The following is a 17,474-nucleotide window of genomic DNA, read 5'->3' as shown; positions in this document are numbered from 1 at the left end:
AGGCAGGTGAATCGGGTCCGCAGGGCAGCCTTAGGGCTGACACGCAGCTGTAGTGGAGCGGTGGTACCCCAGGAGGCATGAATTCATTCCTGCATGCGTGTTGAGGGATGTAGAGCCTTAGTCATGTCGTGAAGGCATGTGTGGCTGTATGTCCCCTGGCTACTGACTGCCGTGGAGATCGGGGCCAGCTCCTCGGCACTGTTAGCCTGCTTACTGCAGTGGCATGTCATCAACTTATCCCACTTGCACATCTCACCTCGGGGCTGTAAACACAAACTCCTGATCTGTGGCAAAGGCCTGCTCAGGTTTGAGCTTAGCACATAAAAGGCCTCAAGTTTATTTTCCTCTTCACATTTCCACGATGGTGGTTAGGAGTGGCAGCAATGCCCTTTGGGACTGGCATTTCTGATCACATTATGACTGGCAGTGTGAAGGGCCCAAGGCAAGGAAAAGGTCCTTCAGCCCCTGCAGACAGTTAAGAAGTGCCAACAAATGCCTCCCTGCTCATTATTGTTAACGATGGAGATCTGCTCTGACACAGAGTGTGTCTGTTGGGCCCATGTCTCCCAGGAGGCATCCCCATTTCAGAGGGTGTAGCACCTCTCACTCCCAGGGATGCTCCTTCCCATTTACACCAGCAGAGAAGCCCCCTTCTGAGTCAAAGATTGAGTCATGGAGATCCAACAAAAAGTGCTGGAAGCAGCAGTGAAACATATTTCAAGGATCTAAGTAAAAAATTCCACTCCTGACCACCACATGGAGGTGTGGATGGTTTCAGCTCCTCTTTCTCCCTCTGTCCCCGCAGCTCTCCTGCTCTGAGGAGGGCCAGGGCTCAACACCATCACCCAGGAGGCAGAAGCAGCTGAGAAACCCAGTTGCTGGTCCCCGCTGGCCACGGGGACAATGTGTTCCCAGAGCAGGTGCCACCTGCAACTGTCTCCTCCAAAAGCCGTGCAGCATCCACCACCTGCACTGAGGGACCACAACAAATGTGATAAAAGAGATCATTCCTGCACACCATGGGGCACCTGCGCTCAATTCCCCCATTAGCCTCAGGGAGGTCAAGCCCACATCTCCTGCATCCCACGCAGGTAGGAGAGAGCAAGTCCTCATCTGTATTTTTTCCCATGACAAAGGTCTTGGTGGTGTCCTCCACAGGCGATGCACCGGTGGTTGCTAATGGGGCTCTCTCCCATGTCTTTCCTGCTCAGCAGGGGCTGGTTGGGTCACTGGCTCGGGGCTTGCTTGCAAACAGAGCCCCCTTGCACAGGAGAGGCCATGCATAGGGGCTTGTAGGGGTCACCCAGGCAGCGTCACACTCTGGATAATGACAGGGAAAGATGGCTGGTGATGTCATGGGTGGAGGGCAATGACAAGTGATGATGTCATGGGGGGAGCACACAGAAGGTGCCTGAGTAAGCACATTGCTGAAGGCAGCGTCCCAAAGACATGTGAGCTGCAGAGAGAGAGGCAAGTGCGTGAAGTCCCCAGGCTGTGACACCAGTGAAGGACACTTGTGTCACACACATCGAGGTGCCCATCTGGGCTTTCTACTCTGAGCAGAGCTGAAAGAGAGAACATAAAACTGCATTCAAAGTTTCCAAGACTGAATGCAGAAGGAACAACCCTACTCCTTTGTTCATCATAAATTTCTGTTTTTATTTTTCAGGTGGGAAATTGAGGCAGACACTAGCTTAATTACCTGCCTACAATGCACAATTTCAGTCCTCTAAAACTCCTGCCTCCTTTTTAACTATTAGAGTATTCTCTTTGTAGAAGATTTAAAAACACTGGACCTTTATAAGATGACATTTGAGATTAACAATAAAAAAAAAAAAAGACAGTATGAAAGAGAAGTTTTTCCCGAGTTGATGGTTTAAATCGAGAGCCAGGAGGTTGTCTGTCCAGGGACAGCTCTGTGAGGGACAAAGAGCCCAGGAAAGTGCAGCCAGAGCAATGTCACATTGCAAAAGCATCTCAGCCCCAAACATGATCAAAAAGGCAGTCGAAAAGGCAAAGGTTAGTGCTTTGGGTCTTTGAGTCACTGGGATATTTCAGCTCATTGATGATTTCAGAGAGGTTTTTAATATGTAGTTCTGGTTCAGAATGAAAAGTTGACATTTCTGGTGATCAGGTGTACAAAACACTTCAGTAAGGGAGGAGAGGCAGGTGCCATAACTGTGTCCTGGGGAAGTCTCTGATTTTGTTCTGAGCTACAGAGACCAGACATGGGTGATTATTTATGTGGGGAGTATAAAACCTAGTGGAAAAAATCCCTCGGTGTAAGGTGCCACCAATCCCAGTGGCCATTCCCCCCACCACAGCGCTGTCAGCCTGCAGCTTTCCAGTGTCACACCATGCTGGGAAGCCGCTCTGCTCTTGCTTCCCTGGAACAGAACAGGATCCCCTTAATTATGTGCTGGATTGAGAGGTCCCCACTGGTAGTGCAAGTGCCCCGTTCCTAGTTGAGAGGTCTCTGACTTCCCAAATTTGGTCTCTCTTAGTTTTGACTGGACACCTAAGCCAACTAGCAGGCTTGTTTCTGTGATAGAGACAGTATACTGACTCCAGTTTTTAGTGTGGAAATGCAGGAGGACACATCTGAAATGTGCTTTCTGAAGGCACACACTGCTTCGGGAAAGGCAAGCTTACTCTAGGACTCCTCCTGCCTGGCACGGGGTATTTGCAATACGTTCTCACTGGGAACATGATATGTGCTCCTCATTAACTCAGCATTTTATGTGAGATAATATTCATGTGTGCTTTTCCATGGTGGTTAACCACTGTAGTGGTTGCAAGGGGCTTTGGCTGACAGCTCTAAAACAGGTGGCTGAGAGCTGAGTGACTTTTATGACCTGGAAAGGGTGATAATTGTGCCGAAATTTGCTCTCAGGAGTGTTATATGGCTGTCATGAAATGCAATTTGTACATTATAGGATGGAAGACAGTGAGACATGTGTCTTGCTCCTGAAATAGGTCTGATAGTCCATCAGCCTGCTGACAAGTAAGCTCGAGTCATGCCTCAACTTCTGAAGTCATTTTAGCATTCACTCTGGAGATGTGAAAACGAAACTCCTGTATAAGTATGTAAAGTACCAAACCAAAGCCTGCAGACTGCCAGTCCTGTGCAGGCTGAAGGTGGGGCACCTGTTAAACAAATCTCTGTGGGGGACAAGGACCATGCCAGTGTTTCCTACCGCTCCCAAGTGTCTGGCTTCATGTTGCCTGTAGGGCTGTGCCCAGAGGGAGCCGCTGCCTTCAAACAAAACTCAGAAGGGGACTTCCCAGGTGCAAAACTGGCAGATGGGAAGGTAAAGGGAGGAGTTGTGTGTTAAGTACGCCTCTGCCTCGGAAGAGAAAACAACTGAGATGGGCTCTGTGTTCCCTCTTACACTGGTAAGAAACTGCCTTGATCTGACCCAGTGTATCAGAAAACACAGCACTGGTCCCGCAGGTTGGCAGTCTTGCTGCCCATCCCTTGTGAGTGGAGCTTGGGAGGTAGATGTCAAGCATAAGCAAGCTGCACAGGGGGGACAAAGAAACCACCGCTGGTCCCAGCAGGAGTTACAGGTGTCTCCTCTCTGCCTTCACTACCCCACTCTCTCCCAGCTTTCCTGCTCCAGGCAGAGCAGCACCCCAGCAAAGCCATAAGCCAACGATGACTGCTGGAGACCCCTCACCATCTCAGACCTGCCAGTCCCTATGTCTGTGAAGTCCCTCTTTATAGGAACAGGAGGAACATCCCCTGTGTATACAGTTTATTTTGGAGCTTGGGAGTGAAATCCATGTGATGCTGTGTTGCCTGGCAACAGGCTGGGAGTGATAGAGCACAGGGCAAGTCTTCTCCAGGGCTGTGCTGGAGAGGAGCATCTCTAGCCACGGTGCCTGCATGTGTGTGCACATAGCGGAGGGAAGGGGAGTGTGCTCCAGCAGAGAGGGACAAGTCTTGGAGCAAAGGCACTGACATAAAAATGTGAGAAGAACCAAGAGGGGGAAGAAAGTTGAACTGAGGGTAGGGGAAAAGAGAGAAGTCAGAGAGGGAGAGAGGGAAGGGGAGCCCAGGGAAGACATCTGGGCACTCAATGAGCTGCAACGGCTCTTGGCTGTCACCTCCCAGGGACAGCTGCAGTCTCTTTTCAGATGTGTCCTAGCTTTGACCCAAAGAACTGCAAGAAAATGCAGTTTTCTTTGGAGCATCAGTAGCGTTTCTTCACCTGTAAGGGATTCACATCCTGCCACCCTAAAAACCCCCAGAGACTTTAGACAAGTTTCAAAGTTGGTTGCACTGATTTGGGGTAAGAGACTTTTTTTCTGAGCAAGAAGCATCCACACAAGTCTTCACCGGGAATAACACCACCTCCCGGACAAATCCCCCAAAGGATCCCACCCCCAGATCAGCTGTCCCAAAGGGACCACACTTGGGCTGAGGGGTCAGGCTTGGCCAGCACAGAGGGTGTGAGTCTATTCTTCTTTTCCTTTACTTTTAACTGCTTGGAAATGAAAAAGGAAGGAAGGAAGGAAGGAAGGAAGGAAGGAAGGAAGGAAGGAAGGAAGGAAGGAAGGAAGGAGGAATAGGGAAAACAGACAAGGAAAGCAATTGGTTTCCATCCATGCTAAATGCTTTTGGTCCGGTTAATCCCTCTCAAAGCCACAGATCTTCCTGCACCTCTGTCCTCCCGTTTGCATCCACAATAGCTTTTGGGGATCCCTTTCCCTACATCAACATGCAGACCAGAGGGACTCCCTGACTGGAGCTGAGCTATGGCTCATGGAGGGATTTTGGCCAGCCCTTGGGGAAGATCCCTGGGGAAGGCCACCAGTGCCAACTGGAGCATCACTCGGTCCTTCCTCACCAGGAAATCACAGCCTGTTGGTAGGTCACTCATTCACCACTGCTGATCCCTCCCCAGGGGATGTCTGTAATCCCCCTTACCTGGAGCACGGCACCATGAGTCCTGGCTGCAGACCTCTACCCCAAACATCCCAAAGAAATTGTTTGGAGTGCTGGTTTGTTCCATGCATGATGTTTCCCCACCTCCCTCTGCTTGCATTTCAGCTGGTTTTCAGCACTGATTGGACAGGAGCCTGACAGCTTAGCCCTCCACATCAGTCCCCTGATGCCACACAAGACTGCCCCTGCACAGAACACATTACCAAAAGGACGTCAGCCATCCTTTTGGCCACCCTCTGGCTTTCCCTTTTGCCTTTTTAGAGTAACCACACTATCTCGCAGTGTCCTCAGGAGGAGGCATTCATCTGTGTTGCCTCTGGGACACATAAAACAAGGTATCTTGTTCATGCTCATACAGTGAGGGAGTAGTAGGGTTGTGATAGACTGTGGTTTTCCCATGCTCAGCTCTAGAAACTTAATAATTAAGATGAACCTTTTAGCTCAGTTCTTTCCATCTTGATGCTTTTCCACCCAGCCTGACTGAAAACAGCACTGTAACACAACTTTGACCTGGCAAGAAATCCCAAATCCAGCAGTTGATTTATCCCAATTTGGAAAGATGAGCAAAAATACTTTTTCTAAGTACAGCTGTTTCTGAGATATTTGGGATAAAGTTTTGGTTTAGCTGGATGTTTCTTGGCATTTCTAATATGAGGCAATACTGAATTTAAACTGATAAGGACTGCAATGCTTATCAGAACAAAGTCTATTACAATCTTCTATCATGAATATTGAGGAAAAAATCAGTCTCTTTCCACAGAACTTTTCCATTTTTTACTGTGTTTTCTGAGAAAATTAATCTATTGCTTTCTCTTTAAAAAATCAAGGTTTAGCACAACACCCGAGAGCGTAAGGGGAGGCAGCATTTCTTGGGGCTGGTGCTTGCAGGGCGAAGCAGCTGCGAGACCAGGTCGTGTACTGGTTACACTGAGTTTGCCTGTGTCAGCTGTGTTGCTAACCATGTCTGTCCTTGCCATAGCCTGGGCCTCATAAGGAAAAGAACTCTTTTTTTTTTAAGAGCAATACCCAGAAAACTTGACAGAGAGGAGGGTTACAGCATGTTCCCTGTGAAGGGTGGAGAGGAGCTATGAATCCTTTGTCAGCTGTCCTCGTGCTGGGCTGCTGTCCCTTTCACTCCACGGCCTTTTTCTCAGGCAGCAAAGTCTTTTCTCAGGAAGAGCTATCTATAATTGAAGCAATAACCGAAACATCTGATTTTCCACCAGCCAACACCTCCTGCTTCAGCTAGCACCAGCCTAAAGTGAGTGCAAAGACATTACACTTTAGTAGCATGTTATATTTGCTTTCAGCTACTGCAGAAAGTAGTAGAAAGTGAGTTGAAGCTAGCACAAGATCTTCTGGAGAGCTATTGACATAAATTCAGGCCATATTTCATATGCCCTGTGAACCGAGGCATGGATATAGGGTGCAAGCTTTCTCAGTGCATGCCCATTTTTTCTTCACCAAGGTGCTTCAAATTATTTCCATTCAGGTTCCAAACTGATGTTTTCTGTGCTCACCAAATCCATTTTGGGGAAATGTTTCCATCTAAAGAAAGTCCATTGGGAAAATTAACTTTTCCAAGGAAACTGCAGGGAGGCAAGAGAACAAAGCAATTGCAAGAGGAAATATAAAGCCTTGCTGCAACACTGCTCAGTACAAATCTCCTCTGGGAGTGAAAGGCAGATTCCTTTATGAATGGTAAATAAGCATGGCCACAGCACTCAGCCTTCTTGTGGGATGTGCAGGCAGAGGCTTGCAGGCAGGAGTAGCAGCCCAGGTGAGCAGGACCTCTGGGCTGTGCTGTCCTGGGACTCAGCAAACCCTGGCTGGGTCGGTGGCGGGTGCTGACACTGGAGTTTTGCTGGCCTCTGCCACACTCCCCCAGGCTGCCATTTGACCCTGAACTCCCAGTTCTGGAAACTTCGTCTTTCTCTTTGCTTTCTTTGGAGTTTCTGGCCCTCATTTGCAAACCAAAAGGCTATAGGAGGTGACCTGAGGCTAGGCTTAAAAACAGGTATGGTGTGGTCCCACATTTGGCTGGTCATGATTTTCCATAGCCAGCAGGAAGCCACATTGGGCTTGCAGATATCAGTGATGCACTTTGTTTTGTTTCTTTAATTGAATAAAAGCAAATCCCACTGCTGCCTTCCCTGGGGCCCCAATGGAAGTGTACTACAAAGCCTAAACAGCCCACAGCTCAAGCTAAATCCAGACTTTCACATCTTCCTGGGTCCTCTTCAAAGGAGGACACAGCACAACACTGCCCACATTGAAGTGAGGTGACCTGTTTTTTCTGCTATCCCCTTCCTCCAGTCTCTTTGCTCTTGGCAAGCCCAAAAGCAAAGACAAAGCTGGATGCCTGTGTCTGCAGGGAACCTGCACCTAGGGTGCCTCAGCCAGCAACCTCCCAGGAGAAGCAGCAGCTTCCCGGACTGCTTCCCAGCCCACCATCCCAGCTTCTGGCTGTGAAGTTGTTTTCCAGACCACCAGCATAATTCTTCCAGCAACAGCTGCCCAGTTCTGCAGAGAAAAATGAACCAACAAGTTGGTGATGCCCAGAGATTTAATCATAGAAACACTGGTTGCAAGGGAGCTCTGGAGATCATCTAGTCCAACCTTCCCTCACACTACAAGCCAACCACACCTTGTAACCAGGAGGCAAATCAAGGCACACTCCTGATCCAAGGGGATTCTTGTTTTCCCAGTTGCAGGTGAGTGCTGGTTGGCATGCCATTGCTTTCTCTACCAGCACAAGCCCTGTGACCCTTCCCCACATCACCATGCTGACGCTTTTCCACCCCCAGGGACAGAAGGGAGGACAGCCTGGTGTGAGCCTGGAAGCAGGCAGCAGACCCACTGCTTCCCTGTCCTTAGAGTCAATCAACATCCTGCGGGAGGCTGTTATCTCCTGGTGGTGGCGCTCACATTTACATCCACAACTCTTCCTCGAGCATCTTCACCCCAGTGGAAAGAAGCAAAGCTCATCAAACTTTCTCTTCTTTGTTTCCTGACTAGCTCTGCAGGACATCTCCTGGGAAGCCAGTGCTTTAAACACACTCTAAAAGAAACCATGCTGGTACCAGGCTGGGTAGCCTGGCTCCATGGTGCCTCTGCTCCCTGTTCCCGCAGAGGAGGAGAAGGGAGCACGGAAATCAGCGGGCAGAGGCCCCGCAGCCCAGCCTGATCCACGAGCTCCCTCCAGCCCTGCACGCTGCCCTGCAGCAGCAGTGAGGACAGAGAGGCAGCGAGGCATTGCGGGGAGTGGAAGAGCTGTTTGTTTTATTATATCTGATTTGCAGTGGAAGCACAGGGGTCAGGAGAAGGCTGTTTTTCATGCCAAGATGTCCTGATTAAGTCAAGCACTGATGATGGCATCTTAAAGGGGCTGATGGGGGGGTAAGTCATCTCCTAGAACTGGAGGTTCTGGGGAAAAATTACCAAAAAATACCCTGGTGAGGGGTCAGGATCAGCAGGGCACATGCATGTCCCTCCGCCGCCAGCCCTCGGTACACAGGGAAGCGGCGCATTCCCTCATGACACGGGGGATGACAGCCTCTGTTGACATGGCAACGCAGGATGCTGCAGCAGGGACGGCCGGGCAGGAGTTTGCAATCGGCAGAACGGGGAAATGTTTGAGATTAAAAAAATACCAACCGCACTCCCTCGCCCTCCCTCCCTCACTCACTCACTCCACCTTGTGCTGCCAAGTTGAATAACGATGTTATTGTGGTGGGAGAAAAACAGCATCATCTGTGCCCCAGTTGTCAGGGATAGGGGAGAGAGAGGGTTTAACCACTTTTCTTCTTTATATCCCCCCATTTTCTTCCCAACATCTCTCCCTGGGGAGGCAAAGCCAAGCAGTGGACAGGGACCTAGGGTGCAAGCCAGAGACCCAGGCTCTGTTTGTGCCATGACCCCACAAATCTCATTATCGCTCCAGACTGCTTTACTTTCCCCCTTACAGGATGGAGATGGTGACTCTGAATTACATTTTTTTTAAATGGTTCAAGATCCTGGGCTTTTCAAGCATTAGGTAATTATTGTTCACTATCAGAAATAATGCAGAGTGTTCCCTAAGTAACAGAGAGGAGCAAAAAGGTAGAGAGCTTAAAAAAGCAGGTCTGTCTGCACAGCCAAAACCTTTACTGCTTCCACACAGGATCTCTGGGATGCTGGAGAAGACACCAGACTCCCTGCACAAATGGTAACCGCAGCAGTCCCTGTTCCCAACCAGGAGGCAACCTCCCAGCCCAAAGGGCTTTGTCCATGCACTCACAGCAGGTAACATGTGTTACCCTCATGCACATAATCTGGGGCAGTGTGGCACACTACACAGTTTCACACAGTTTTGGCTAATGCCAGGCTAAATACTCTGCTGCATTTTGTCCGGGTACGTCAAGGGGATGTTTCAATCTGGTTCTGGGGTCTCTCTGGACAGGACTGCAGGTTAGTACAGGTTGCACTTCAGGTGTCTCACAAGGGTTCACTGAGGTTTCCTTCCAGACTCTGAGCACCATCCAGCTCTGCAACAGCTCTGTGAGACTTTTACTTTACACCAGTACTTTGTGTGCTGCTCCTTGTCAAACCACAGATAACAGCATAAAGCAAGATGTGAAGGAGAAGCATAAAGCAAGATAAAAGAAGAAGAAAAGTCACCTGTGACACCTAAAAACCCAGGAGAGTTTTGCCTTATGAGTTTTGCAGTGTGCCGAGGTGGCCAAGAAGGCCAATAGCATCCTGGCTTGTATCAGAAATAGTGTGACCAGCAGGACCAGGGCAGTGATCATCCTCCTGTACTCGGCACTGGTGAGGCTGCACTTCAAATACTGTGTTCAGTTTTGGGCCCCTCATTACAAGAAAGACATTGAGGTGCTGGAGCGAGTCCAGAGAAGGGCAACGAAGCTGGTGAAGGGTCTAGAGCACAAGTCTGATGAGGGACAGCTGAGGGAACCGGGGTTGTTTAGGCTGGAGAAAAGGAAGCTCAGGGGAGACCTTGTCGCTCTCTACAGCTACCCGAAAGGAGGTTGTAGCGAGGCACGTGTTAGTCTCTTCTCCCAAGTAATAAGTGATAGGACAAGAGGAAACGGCCTCAAGTTGCACCAGGGGAGGTTTAGATTGGATATCAGGAAAAATTTCTTCACCAAAAAGGTTGTCAAGCATTGGAACAGGCTGCCCAGGGAAGCGGTTGAGTCACCATCCCTGGAGGTATTTAAAAGATGTGTAGATGTGGTGCTTAGGGACATGGTTTAGTGGTTGACTTGGCAGTTACATTTACAGTTGGACTCGATGATCTTAAGAGTCTTTTCCAATCTAAATGAGTCTATGGTTCTATGATTCTAACATCTGGCTAATGATGGGGACTGGAAATGATGATCTCAGCATTTATGTTTTATGGCTTTTGTTTGGAAGACTAAAGGAAGTCAGAAAAAAGGTTGATTTCTCATTTCTCTGTCTCCAGTTCCTGTCCTTCCCCTCCAAATCATGCTGTGTAAGGGACCATTTTTAGACTGTATGCTCTTCAGGGCAGGGACTCTCTTATTGTGTGTTTGTACAAGGACTAGCACACTACGGCTTGATCCTTAACTGAGATTTTTGGATTCTACTTATTATAGATAATAAACAACACTATGGACTACCCATCTTCAACACTACTGTCTAGCCACACCTTGTAAGAAGGCTAAAAATTGTCCTCCTGGAAAGAAGGTACCAGTTGAGTCCCTTACACTGCAATTTCTCTTGCAATACTTCCCAGTTGGGCAGAGCCTTCCATGGGACTGGGCAGAGCAGGAGCCAATTCCTGCTCCTAAGCAGCTCTCAAGGTAATACGTGAAGAAGATCTTTCCCTTGTCAAGAAGGACAAGAAAAGAGGAGTGTCCCAAGGTCACCCAGGTGGTCTGTGTCAGAGATCAGTGTTTTGTCACTAAAATACAGCTTGACCTTAAGGTAGGGTTTTAGGCTGTAATATTTTGCACTCAGACATGGTTGGGCATGATCCTGAACAGGTGGGTAGAGAGTTGTGTCCCTTTTTCACAAGTGGGAAAAGGAGAAGGACTAGTCAGTGGGAAACATGCAGCCCAGGTCCCATATCTCCCGGGCTGCCTTGCTTGCACCTTTTGCACATGCAGGAGCACAACAGCTTTGCAAGACTAGTTGGTGTCTGGGTGTCTGATTCTGTGTGGACAGACAAGATCCCAGCATGGCTGTGGGTTTGGGGGGGGTATCTCAGTGCCAGCAGGAGATGGAGATGTGTTGGCTCTCACCAGGGACTGAGCTTTTGAATCCCTTCCCCAGTGCTCTGCTGGCACAGCAGCCTTTCCCCCTGCATCTTGCAGACAGGCTGAGCACAAACACCAGGGGATTTCCTTGAAGACAGGTCGTGTGGTTTTGTGTGAGTGCTCAGCCCTGGTGCAGAGCATCCAGCAATGGCAGAGGAAGGAATCCCGCTTCTCTGGAGGGGAGTGGAGGGGGATGGGGCTGCTGCTTTCCTCTACCACACATGCAGGGAACAGAAATCCATTCCAGCAGCTCATCACTGCGCCAGGACCAATAGCGGCTGACAGAGGGAATCCTTTTGCAGGGAGAAGCACTGGTGAGCCCAGCCAGCTCCTGACAGGGATCTTCTACAGAGCCCCACTGAGCAGCATCCTGCCTTCCCCCCTCATCCTGCCCGGAGGAGCCTTTTGAGTTTCCACTCTCCTCTGTTCTTTTGTCTCCCCCAGCACAGCCACCTCCCTCTCCTGCATTTCTTCTGCCTCACTCCACACTGCTCTGCAGCTTTCTCTGCTCAAAATAATTTCTGCTCAGGGAATTCCTCTCCCTCCCTCTCCACTCTCCTGCAGTATTTCTCCCTGGCCTTTGCCCTAGGAGATGTAGTTGAACATTAGCCCAAGCATCGTCTCTCACTGGTGATCTGTAGCAGACTAGATGACTTTAAAACACTCCTGTAAAAACATCTTAAAACCAGGGCATTAGAGAGGAAGGCTTTGCTCTCCAGGTGGGGTGTTTGCTGAGGAACTATTCTAAGCACTGATTATCTTAGCAAAGTGCTGTGTTCACCCAGGGCACTCCCAGCTTGAGCAGGAACAAAATCTGAGCCTGGGAGCAGCAGCCTTGGCACTCCTGCCAGCATCCCTTTCCTCTCCAGCCACCGGGAGGTGCCAGCCTCCAGCAGCAACCTATGCCCACCTGCAATACTGTAGGGAGCCCCTGTATCCACCCCACAGACTGCAGTAAAATCATCTGCAACTAATCACCTGCAGATCACAACCAGCATATTTACTCATTGGTACGGGCTGTGTTTCCGTGGGAGGTCTCACAGGTTGGGCTTGGTTTAACCTTGCAGCAGAGCTGTGGGGCAGAGTACTCTGGACCTTGGTGAAGGACCCAATGTCAGCAGTGCAACCAGATGGCCTCAGAGGCAGGGGTCTAAGGCACTGCAGAGCCTGGTTTGTTTCTTTTTAGTCCCTGCTCTAATTAGGTGCTGTTTCTTCCTTTTGCAGAGAGTTGCTGAGTTTTGTGATTCCTCTGCAAAGTGTTGAGGGGACCTGGGCAATTACTGCCCCAGAGCAAATGTGTTAGGCTTTGCCTATTGAGCTGGACCTAATACTTGACGAGCCCTAAAGGCAGAATGGTTGCCTGGGTGCTGTGTGTGTGCTGTAAGGTGTGTGTATGTGCTGCAGCTGCTGATCAGAAATATGGCGAGGTAAGAGAAGGAAGCTGTATCTATAACCTTTCTTTTAGAATACTATAACAGTCTAACACAAGTTTGTGATGGGGTAGAGTAGCTATTTTTAACAAAATGCTTCAGGTGAGTCGAAACTTCCCCCTTTGTTGCCTGTGTCTTCAAAGTACTTCTTTCAGCCTGAAGAAACAAGGCTAATAAGCATTCGTTGCTTTTCAGTTCTCCTGGCACCGAGTCTACAGTCTCTTAGATGCTGCTGCAAACTTGGGCATGATGTTCAAGCTGCAGCCTGCGCTGCTCTGTGTCCCAGTGCTAGGTAATAAAATGGAGTGATATAAAATTAAATAAGAAATAAGAAAGCTGGCAAATCCTGTGTGTGTGGTCTTTCCTTGAAAATGAGCTGGAATGTATTAGCAGCTACTCTTCAGCGTTTCTACGGAGAACAACCTGGATTAGCTTAACATGTTACAAAGGAAGGTGATGCTAAAGCTGTAGCTGCCATGAAGATGTGAGCTGTGGCATGGGAGTTAGGAGGGTGGTAGACTTGTGCCTTTTGTCGTGGGGCCCTCACCCAGTTAGTATAATGCACAGAGGGGGCTGAGGTGCCATCCACCCAGCTGGTGCTCCCAGCTGAGGAGGGAAACTGGATTGGTAAAGGGCCATGTTCTTAGATGCATTGGGTAATACTGATGATTGTTTGGTTTTTCTCTAAAAGATGCTTCCCCCAGGTGACTGGCAAAACTATCTCCCTAGGGAAAGCAGTCCTTTCTAACCCAGTTTTATACCACACACTTAATGCAATGAATCTCCTCACTTTTCTCAAAGATCTTCACTTACAACAAGATCCCTTGGCACCCTTTTTAAAAAAGAATCCTTGCTGACATGTTTTTATTGGGCCGCTCTTAAATCTGGCACAAATAAGTAGCACAGATAGGAGCTGTTATGCAGTTTGCATTCAATTAGTAAATATTAATGCTGACTTTTTTAAGGTGAGTGGTGTGTTCCTATGCTGTTGGCAGTTAGCTAGTCTGGTATAAGAAATGGCTTATAGTGCCTCAGCTTTTGACAAGGGTCCAAAAATGTTTGAGCTCTTGGAGTTTGAGGCCAGAAGAGGTAATTGGGTAATTTGTTCTATCTAGGGTGTCCTGAAGATTCAGCTGGTTAACACTCCTCAGCTGATGAGCCCAATAACTTCAACTGGATAAAGGCAGTGCAGGTGTCTGGCAAGGCCAGCTTGTTAGAAGGGTTATGTTTTGATTTGCAGACAGACCTCTTGTAAACAGAAGCTCCTGTGCAACTAGATAAACAAGCAATGCAGTTGCAGGCAATGGGATACTTAATTACCCTTGCCAGGGTTTGTGACTTTTTTTCTTTGCTAATTTCAAACTCTTAACATCACTTTTCTTTCTGATAGAACTGAGGCAAGCAAGTCTTTCTTCTCACTCTCTTACCCCTTGCCCATGACTAAACTAAATCAGCTTTCTGCTAAATTTAGTGCTTTGTTTTTAATGATGGTGAGCACCTGTGGACTCTTAACATAGGTGCAAGGTGTGGGAGTTGCTTAGCTGGGAGAGCAGGTTTGTAACTCACCGGAGTGTTTATTTGGCATTTAAGCTCCCCTCACTTGTAGCTGATAGGGATGGACTCAAGTCCAAGGGATTACAAAGGATCCTGTGGAAGACCTAGGGGTGAATGCCAAGTAGTCTGTGCTGTCAGTGTGATGGGATATTACAAATGCAGCTTATCCTCACTCCAAAACTCTGTCTGGGCCTGATGGGTCAGGTAAGCACAAAGGGGCTGAGGAAATTTGTGGCTAAAGCTCTACCTGGAAGGCAGATGCTAACTCTCAAGGCTGCCACAGAAGCAGGTCCTGACCAGTAGCAATTCTGTGCCCTGTTTGCTATGTCTCAGCTTGAGGCTGCCAGGGAGGTGTCAAAGGTTTCCTGGCCCGCCTTTGCCACACACATCCTTCATTAAGTTCTGCATCTGCAGAAACCAGTATTATTTGTACCCAATCAAAAACTCACTGAACAACAAAAATAAAAAAGCGGGGCTTGGCTAGTGAGATATTGTGTTGTGACACTTTCCAGGGAAATATATATAATGAAGGCAATTTATGCACCTCTATCGTACCTGGTAATGTATATACATATTTAACACGTGAGAAATTGCCTGCTCCATGGGGACTGAGGGCTGTTTGGCAAAGCAAGCACTCTGCCATCAAATGAAGAGATCAGCTACACTTCCTGGAGCCAGCAAGCCTCTGTTATATTTAACCCAGCAGTTTTCACACTGGGAGAGTAAGCACACTCTTTATGCCTCATTTCTGTGCTGGGTGCTATGTTGCACCGCAATAGTGACAGAGGTGATACGTTCCCCATTAACGCCTTTACAGGCTGCTTAGCACATCTGAGGTTCCTGGAGGGTAGGGAAGAGAAGAGAGAGGCAAAAGCAACCGCAGAACTTGGAGCCTCTGGTCCTGGCTTATAACCAAGCTTTCCTCCCTTCCCTGGCTGGCTTTCTGACCTCCCTTCAGCCCCACAGGTAGTGCAGCAAGCAGAGAGTTGAATTTACTCTTGGATGATAGGAGTGGGTGAAAAGACTAAGCAAATGGAGGAAGAGCTGCAACATCTCCATCTAAGAGGTCTGGGACAGCTCTGGAGGCTGAAGAAGTGCTGTCCTGCCTGTTGTAGGACTTGGCTCTAACCAAGGTGGTCATCACTTTCTCTCAAGACACCTGCTTCAGACTGGGAGTGACCTTAGAAGACCAAGACTGAACCAGAGCAAGCTGAGCAGGAAGCTCTAAGCTATGTGGTTGCTCTCATCTCCTCATTCCTCCCACCTCTCTGGTAAGTGCTGCTTAACCGGTGTGGTGCCCGGTGCTTAGCAGGGTTGGGGATAGCACTGCTTCTCTAGGGAGCATTTGAGCTCTGCTCAGGGGCTGCTTTCCCAAGAGCAGAAAGACATGAGGGATGTGATGCCTCAGCCTTGAAGAGGCGGGTTTTCCAGGCCTAGGGCTGAGTACTGGCGCAGGGAAGGGAGAGAAGCTAAGGTATGGGGATGCTGAATCCCCTTCTCACCCCAGAGGCGAGTTGTCCCCTCAGGCAGGGCTGAGACACCCTGCTGTAGCAGCATAGGCAAAGGGGTCCTTAAATGTCACGCTCTCATTATTTTTCTGTGCCGTGGGTTAAGGTGTAACATCCGAAGTCTTCAACCAACATTAATCAACACCCCTCCTCCTCATGGAGAGAGCCCTGAGCCGAAGGGGAGCAGGAGCAGAGCTGGAGCGTGCAGAGCGGCTGCACGAGGGGCACCAAGCAGCGTGGGGCAGAGGCTTCGCAGCCCTCTCCCCCATCCCTGGGGCAGGCAGTGAGGACGTCCGAACTGTTGCAAGATTTCTACGAGCTATTAGCTTCTCTTTCCATCCCTGGCAGAGTAGCCCTTGCAGTTACCTTCTGCCCTGCGGAGGGTCAAGGCTTTCCTGTCCCTCCTGCCTGTCTCAGTCCCATGGGATATCTGGCATGAACAGCTCTGTTTACCGGTGTGCATGGAGAGCTCAAAATGCTTTACAGGAGCACGCTTACAGCACCAGACCCTTTTAAAAAATAGGGGAAACTGAGGCATGCTGCTATAGCAACATGTTCAATATGTCAGCAAGTCTGCAGTCAAGAGTATAGCTCTTGCAGGCTTTCCCCATCCTAAGCAGGGTTAGGGTGGCAGTAGTTTTAGGAGCAGAGCATTTTTAGAGCAGGGTTAGGAGAGTACATGGGGGTTAAACTTGTCACCTTGTGCGGCAAAGGCAGTATGTATGCCTGCTGAGGCCTAGGAAGGGCTGCATATGCAGATGTGGATAGCAGGGTTTGGAGATTACTGTAAATGGGAGGCTGGCCAGATGCACGTCGCAGAGGACAGCATGCGTGCTGGCTGATAGAGAATAGCTATCTGAGAAATGGGATTTGGGGCACAGGGTGGAAAAAGGGGGAATGCTGGCACTTTCATTTCAGGTTAATGAAAATATGATTAACAGTTGTAATTAACTGATGAAATGGTGGCTAATTCTCTGCCCCCTCCTGATGATTTACGAGGTGCAGAGACTGCCTGTGTCCATGGTTTCTGCTTATGGCAGCACTCTGCAGCATCTCAAACTTTCTGCCTCTAACTCAGGCCTCAAGGGGGGTTTCTGCGGCTCTTGCTGCTGAGACTGGTGTGTGGAGCTCCCCTGCACCCCAAGCTTGCTGACCCTGATCCCAGCCCTCCCTGGCTGCGAAGTTTAATAGCAGGGAAGGGAGTGCTGATGCAGGAATTGAGGGGGAATGTTGATCTGTGACAGAGCAGCTGCTCAACAGCAAGGCTGAGAGATGCAGTCTTGACTGCAGCTCACTGAGGGCTGGGGGCTGAGCTCATTCCTGATGTCAGGGGCTGCCCATGGGTCTTCTTGTGTGCCCTAGAACTGTAACACATGCCAGGCCTCGGAGACCAGAGGGGCTTGGGCTTTGCTCACACGTTGGAGCTGATGTCCCAGGTCCACACTGCGGGCTGGGCTGGCTGAGCTTTTGTAAGTGATTTCCTCCTCCAGTCTCTTTTCATCATTCCCCCAGTGCTAAGGTTATATTGCCCGAGGCAGATGTGACCCAGCACATGTGGGTGGCATCTCACCAGCCACAAGGTGCTGAACGGATGCTGCATCATCTGCTGAATTAATGCCCCTCTCCCTTCGGTGACACATCCGTGGCAAGGTCACTACTGCAAAGTACCAAGAGTGATCCTCCCTGCCTCTGTCTTGTCCAGGCAACGGTTAATAGACTGTATAAAACAGGAGCAGAAGTACTCATGGAGCTG

Source organism: Nyctibius grandis, chromosome 13, assembly GCF_013368605.1.
Source record: "Nyctibius grandis isolate bNycGra1 chromosome 13, bNycGra1.pri, whole genome shotgun sequence".
NCBI lineage: Eukaryota > Metazoa > Chordata > Aves > Nyctibiiformes > Nyctibiidae > Nyctibius > Nyctibius grandis.
The sequence above is the reverse complement of the archived record's forward strand: the minus strand, read 5'-3'. Positions refer to the sequence as shown.